A 7,576-nucleotide genomic window follows, 5' to 3' on the forward strand; every position below is an offset into this window, starting at 1 on the left:
AACTGAGTGCCCTGTTGGAAAAACTGGAAATGTGAGTGTGAGGGAGTCAGCACTGGAATTTTAAATGGGTCAAAGAACTGGGGAACTATTGAGATTGCTCTCCTCTTCCTCTCTGACTGAGGGCAGCCTTCACGTCCGACGGCAATCAGGATCTTACATCATTTCCCTGCTCCAAAGCTGAAAGTGGATTTTAATACAGAAATTTACCTGCCAGCTGCACTGCTGCCTTGACATTTTAAGTGGTACCTGCCCCTCTATGTCAGACATTTCCCACAAATAAGAAAGTGACAAGTTTCCCTGATGTGCATTCAGCATCCGATGAAGTGAGAACCCTGCCAGGGGTAGGGGAATGTGGAGCCCGCAGAAAACAAAGGGACCATCAGCAACAAATATATTTTGAGCAATTATTATGAGGCCCTCCCACCCAGTGCCCTTGTGCTCAGCCAAGCAAGGCCTTCAGGAGCAAGACTGAGCAGATGGGTGCCTCCTCCCCACCTCCTGCTGAGTCACCATAGCAAATTTCAACAGGCAGCTAGAGTTGCCTTGCGATCAGCAAGACCAGGCCCCAGGGAGCACAAATGTTGGACCATTGCATTTGAAAATAGGTGAAAAATCATACTGGCACCAAGCTCTTATAGAAAAAGAACTGTAAAGGTCATGGGGACCTATTGCCACTCAGTGAACGAATCTGCTGTCATGTGCTTCCCTAACTATGACTGAAGCTTACCTCCAATGACAAGGATTTTAGCACTAAGCCAGGGCTATGTGGTTCTACATGGAAATTTTAGAACTAACCCACTAATTCAGATGCAGAATTCAAGGCCGGATAAGACGACTGGCTTGCTCTAAGTCACCTAATGAGCTGGAGGCTGCCTTTCCTGGGTCTTACAGAACCCAGTCTTGGGCATGTTCATCAGGCATAACATGATGGTTAAAAGGATGGGTTCTGGGGCCAAACCATGGGTCAAGCCATCTTTCTTTGAAGTTCCAGTTTTCTTGACTTAAAAAATAAGGACAATGATAGTCCCTAAATACTGGGTTATTGTAAGGATTAAATGAAAACATGGGAGCCTGGTTGGCTCAGTTAAAAGAAGAGGTGACTCTTGATGTTGGGTTGTGAGTTAGAGCCCCATGTTGGGTATAGAGATTACTTAAAAATAAAAACTTTTTTTTTAAATGAGAAAATGGGGGCACCTGGGTGGATCAGTGGGTTAAAGCCTCTGCCTTTGGCTCAGGTCATGATCCCAGGGTCCTGGGATCAAGCCCCGCATCGGGCTCTCTGCTCAGAAGGGAGCCTGCTTCCTCCTCTCTCTCTGCCTGCCTCTCTGCCTACTTATGATCTCTGTCTGTCAAATAAATAAATAAAACCTTTTTAAAAAATGAGAAAATGGATACCAAGTACTTTGTACTATGCCTGGCACTTAGCAAGTATGGAATATTGTAGCTAGTAAATATAATGAATACTGACTCTTCTTATGTTTACCTACAATGTCAGTTGAATATTACGGAGCCATATTTACCATCCTAACTCTTAACTGCTCGTAATGTGGTTCTGTGTAGATCCCAGGGTCTCACCAACAGCCAAGATAGCAATGGACTTCTAAGAAGATATGCTGACAGGAAATGACTCAGGGTGGCCAAAGACCTCCCCTTTTTCCAACATTTGCAGCACCCCTTCCCAGCCCCAACCACTCATCTCTTTGTGCACAATGCCGTCTTTGAGTTGGGCCAAGATGTCTCCCTTGAGATTTCCATAAGAATATCATTTATCAGCACCTTGGACAGCATGCAAATGATTCTTCATCTTCAGCTATCAGGGAGGTATTAATTCCTTGCCATAATGCCAGGTGACAGCTAATGTATTTGGGAAGAAGAGATTCCGAAGTCTTCCTTCCCTAAAACCAAATTCCCAGGAAAATTATACAGAAAAGGGAATAAAGCAAGCAAACAAAGAATAAAACCTCCCAGATATAAGGCTTTCATTCTCTACTTCCCACAGAAAGCCCACTACTTATTAAAAGTTTGGGAATGGAAAAAACAAAGTTGGTACCCATTCCAAAGAGAGTGATTGGAACAAAGTAGGCACATATCATGGGACTGGTTGATTTGCCAGCTCCCTCTCTGTGGCATTGTTACAATTACAGCTATTCTTGGGGATGTAATTCATTATGGACCCATTATTCCCAAGAAGTAGAGAAGAGCAAAAATCAAAGGTTTGTCATCTGGTTGTGGTGCATAGAATACAGCAGGCTGCCTGCTGGGTACATCCCGGGTGGCAATCAGAAACCGGAGCCCAGGGACAAATATACATTCCACTGAGCTCCTCCATCCGTCTGGATAAAATGATGCTATTTGCATCAAGTAAAAAAAAAAAGACTGCTGGCCCCTCTTTGACCTTCTGGGCAATTTCCATCCAGCTGGCCAACAGAGGAGGAGCTGTTGCCTTGAAAGAGAGGGGGATGGCCACCCTCACTCCCAGAGTTCAGAGGAAGAAGGTTAAGCATTATTACTAGTTGTAGAGATCCCAGTATGTGCCAACACAGTGCTAGATAACCTAAATGTGCGGGAGAGGTATTATTAAACCCCATGCAGAAGATGAACCTGAAGCTGAGAGAGGTTTTTTAGGACTCTTTCAGGGATAGAAACACAACTCTGACTGGCTTAAGCTAAAAAGGGAAAATATTGGCTCAAGTAACTAAAATGTCGGGGCATAAGATAGTCTTCCAGTTCAGCTAGATAGAAAGACTTAAACATATCTATCCCTTACCTTGGCTTTCCTTTGTATTACCATCACCCCAGACAGACTTTTCTTCTTGTTCACAAGATGGAGGTCACAAACACCTCCTGGCCTCATCCTTCTAGCCTAGCCACTCCAGTACAGAATGAGCTTCTTTTCCTTTAGAATTCCAGCAAAAGTCCCAGAACTGACCCCCACTGACCAAGCAAGGGTCACATGCCATTTCCAAATCAAGCACTGTGGTCAGGGTGATGGAGCGCCCTAGTTGGCCATGCCTGATTCAATGGCCCACAGCCGGAGCTTGAGGAGATCCTGCCCCTCTGATATCACAGAGCAGGGATGATTGAGGGCGGTAACAATACAGGTAGGCAACAAAGATCAGTGTCCATTATAATCACACTGCTGACAAGTGGCCACATTCCTCCCACTATCATATATATAAATCACTTAGCATACGACCTGGCATGCAACACATACTTTATCAGGCTGCTGCCCTAGAACCAAGCTACACTACTAGCAAAGATAATATTTCATGTTCTCATGGGGTTCCAAAGGAGAAGACCAGAAAATTATGCTAGGTAATTAAGACTCAAACCACCGGGTTGTCTGGATGAGAGGACAGATTCCTGATCATCTTGCCTATATATATATAAGAATATATATATATATATATATATATATATATATATATATATATGAATATGTACATCTACTATGTTTAAAGCCTATACAATAGAATGAGGAAAAAAAGAAAACTAAGACATGATAAATAAGGTATAAAGGGCTAATTAAGTCATTATCCTTGCCATCAGGAGAGTACAGAATAATAAAACATCTTTCTTTTAAAAAGGTACCAATTGTTAAACATGAGCCAACTGATTTGTATAGATAGTTTCATTCACTCTTCACAACAGTCCTGCGAAGTATATAAGATTAAAGTAGCCATTTGAGCCAGACTTGGAGATAATTAAGTGTCTTGCCTCATACCTACAGCTAGCAAGTGGAAAACCCAGGATTTGAGGGCAGTTCTCTCTGATTTGAAATTAATGTTCTTGGGCACCCAGGCGGCTCAGTTGGTTAAGTAACTACCTTCAGCTCACGTCATGATCCCGGAGTCCCAAGATCAAGTCATATCAGGCTCCCTGCTCAGCAGGGAGTCTGCTTCTCCCTCTGGACCTCCCACCCTCATGCTCTTCCTCTCTCTCTCAAATAAATAAATAAAATCTTTAAAAAAATGAAACTAGTATTCTTTAAAAAAATGAAATCAGTGTTCTTGACGCTATGCAAAATTCTGTAGGAACATCCATCCTTTTTTTAAAAAAAATTTAATTATATTTTTTTCAGTGTTCCAAAATTCATTGTTTATGCACCACATCCAGTGCTCCATGCAATATGTGCCCTCCATAATACCCACTACCTGGCTCACCCAACCTCCCTCCCCTCTCCCCTCTAAAACCGTCAGTTTGATTCTCAGAGTCCACAGTCTCTCATGGTTTGTCTCTGCCTCTGATTTCCCCCAACTCACTTCTCCTCTCCACCTCCCAATGTCTTCCATGTTATTCCTTATGCTCCACAAGTAAGCGAAACCATATAATTGACTCTCTCTGCTTGACTTATTTCATTCAGCATAATCTCTTCAATTTCATCCCTGTTGATACAAAAGTTGGGTTTTCACCCTTTCCGATAGAGACATAATACTCCATTGTATATATGGACCATATCTTCTTTTTTTTTTTTTAAGATTTTTTATTTATTTGACAGACAAAGATCACAAGCAGGCAGAGAGGCAGGCAGAGAGAGAGGAGGAAGCAGGCTCCCTGCTGAGCAGAGAGCCCGATGTGGGTCTCTATTCCAGGACTGTGAGATCATGACCTGAGCCAAAGGCAGGGGCTTAACCCACTGAGCCACCCAGGCACCCCATGGACCATATCTTCTTTATCTATTCATCTGTTGAAGGGCAGCTTGGCTCTTTCCACAGTTTGGCCATTGCTGGCCATTGCTGCTATGAACATAGGGGTACAGATGGCCCTTCTTTTCACTACGTCTGTATCTTTGGGGTAAATACCCAGTAGTGTAATGGCAGGGTCATAGGGTAGCTCTGTTTTTAAGGAATCTCCACACTGTTTTCCAAAGTGGCTGCACCAATTTGCATTCCCACCAACAGTGTGAGAGGGTTCCCCTTTCTCCACATCCTCTCCAACACTTGTTTACTGTCTTGTTGATTTTGGCCATTCTAACTGGTATAAGGTGATATCTCGATGTGGTTTTGATTTGAATCTCCCTGATGACTAGTGATGATGAGCATTTTTTCATCTGTCTGTTAGCCATGTCTTCTTTGGAGAAGTGTCTGTTCATGTCTTCTGCCTATTTTTTGACGTGATTATCTGTTTTGTGTTTGTTGAGTTTGAGGAGTTCTTTATAGATCTTGGATATCAGCCCTTTGTCTGCAGTGTCATTTGTGAATATCTTCTCGCATTCCGTGGGTTGCCTCTTTGTTTTGTTGACTGTTTCCTTTGAGGAACCTCCATTCTTGCTGGGATATAAGGTAAAGTTTTCTTGAGAAGGAAGCGTTTGAGTGGTATATAAGTCAGAGTCTTTTGGATGTAAATGACAGAGTTCCCATTCACGCTGGCTTAAACAGAAACAGATTTTTTTGTTTGTTTGTTTTATGTAACTGAAAAACTCAGGGAGAGATGGAATTGTGGGTCCAGACTGATTCAGGGGCACTAATGATTCCTGCAAGACTCACTCTCTGTCTATGTTCTCTCTTCTGTGCGAGCGAAATGGGCTTCTGTATGAGCAGAGTATGACATTCTCCTAACTTAGCTACGCTTCTGGGAAAAGAGAACTACTATTCCAAGAATTCCAACAAAAATCCCAGATCCGAGTCTTATTGGACCATTTGAGCCATGTGCCCACCTGTGTGGCCAGAAATACACTGAACATCCCTGGAGTCAGAAGAGCAGGTGGATTCCTTTCACCAGAAAAACGTAGCATAGACTGAACAGGGAGGAGGATGTCATTTATCAATGTAAAATCAGGTGGCTCTTACCAACAGAAGGGGGAAGAAATACTCGATTGACAAGAACGATTGATGGCTACATTAGGTATCATGGTGCTTAAGAATCCATCCACAAAGTGCAGCCTAATTAGGACAACCACTATTTATTTAGCACCGGATTCCATGGTTGCCAGTTTGGGCTTGTTTATGTGTCTGTGAACAGATGTGGGTCCACTGAGGCTGATTGGCCTCAGCTGAGCCATCATCCTTGTTTCTCAAGGTTTCTCAGCCACCAGGAGCCTAGCCCAGGCTCATTCGCAGGGTGGCTGAAGATCTCCAACAGAAACATAAAGAGTTCAAGCACTTTTTAGGCCTCAGTTTGCATTTGCTAACATCCCACAGGCCAAAATGATCACATGACTGAAGCCAGCGACACCATGTGAGGCTACTCAAAGTTATGCAGCAAGGAAGCATGGATTGAAAGAAGGCAAGAATCTGTGGCCCTTCTTGAAATCTGCCACTACAGCCATTCCATACAGCACCAGAACAGCACCTAGCACATAGTAAACACACCAGTCAAATTAAAGTTTTTCAGATGAACAACAAGGTTAGGACAAGGGAAGAGCAGGGAAGGATTCAGGCAGAAGAAACACTGTTGGCAAAGGCCCCAAGATAGCAAATATGGTTTTATCAGCAGTGAGTTCGTGTGCTGTGGTTAATAAAGGGCTAATGGAAGTAGTGGGACACAGGAACTGTATGGCTTAGGATATGGACTTCTATTCTGTATGCATTGGGGAGCTGTTGAAGGCTTTTGAACAGTGATATGCATCAACAGTGATATGCTTAGCTAATCCCAAGCAGGATTTTGAAATGTAGCTGTAGGCTGGTGGACTTCTCTGAAGGACAAGATCCTGAGAGGAAGGAGGGACAATGACATCCTTGAAGGCACAGAGACAGAGCAGCTGCAGAGTCTAGAGTCTACTGGGTTCCAATGGGCACCGAAACTGAGTTTTGAACCCATTTTTGCCTTGGCCTATCCCAGATACTGAGTTTCTTCCCATCCCCCCAGGCTGTGAGAACTTGGAGATGTTCTGGATCCCAAACAGCAAACAAATGCTACTTGTTTTTCTCATTAGCTTGTAATGGCCACTTCTGATACCTGGGACCAGCTGGCTGTTGGGCCTCCCACCCCCAGATGTTTCTTGGTGGGTCTTTAATGAGCCAAAGCTGCCCTGGGAGTGAGATTTAGGCTCTAAGCTTCCAGCTACTGCTCTGAAATACAAACTTCCACTCAGAGCTGACCTGTTCTGGTCTTTACCATCCAGCAAACACCAAAGATTCGAGGCCCACTGAGGGGTGACATTTCCATGCAGAACCCCTCCAAACCCAGCCGTAGCTCAGCAGGTTTTGAAAATGACTGTGATGGATTATTACAATCGCCTGATTTACCTAAACACGTCTCCTGCCTCCCAATAGCAAAGCTTCGCAATGTGGACTTTTGGGGGCTTATTTGTATGTATGTTTTAGCAAACAAGACAAGTGTTGGCCTGTGGCAAGCAACAACAAAGCCGCAGGCCACATGGTTCTCTTTTGAGAAACAATAAACATTGTGTTCATACCCAGAAAGAATATCTTGCAGTGATCCTCACAGGAGCATTGCACATTAACGTACGTGGTGTAGGCTTCACCCACAGACCCCGACTCCCTGAGGCTGGACAGGGCTCCTGCAGCTCCTGGGGGAAGGATCTGGAAATTGCAGGTGTCTGAATTGCTACAAGTGTCTCTCATTCATACCCAATTTCCACCTAATAGTGTCCTCTGGGATGGAAAGCAAGAAT

Source organism: Mustela putorius, unplaced genomic scaffold (assembly GCF_011764305.1).
Source record: "Mustela putorius furo isolate JIRA1106 unplaced genomic scaffold, ASM1176430v1.1 tig00000407_pilon_pilon_pilon, whole genome shotgun sequence".
Classification (NCBI taxonomy): domain Eukaryota; kingdom Metazoa; phylum Chordata; class Mammalia; order Carnivora; family Mustelidae; genus Mustela; species Mustela putorius.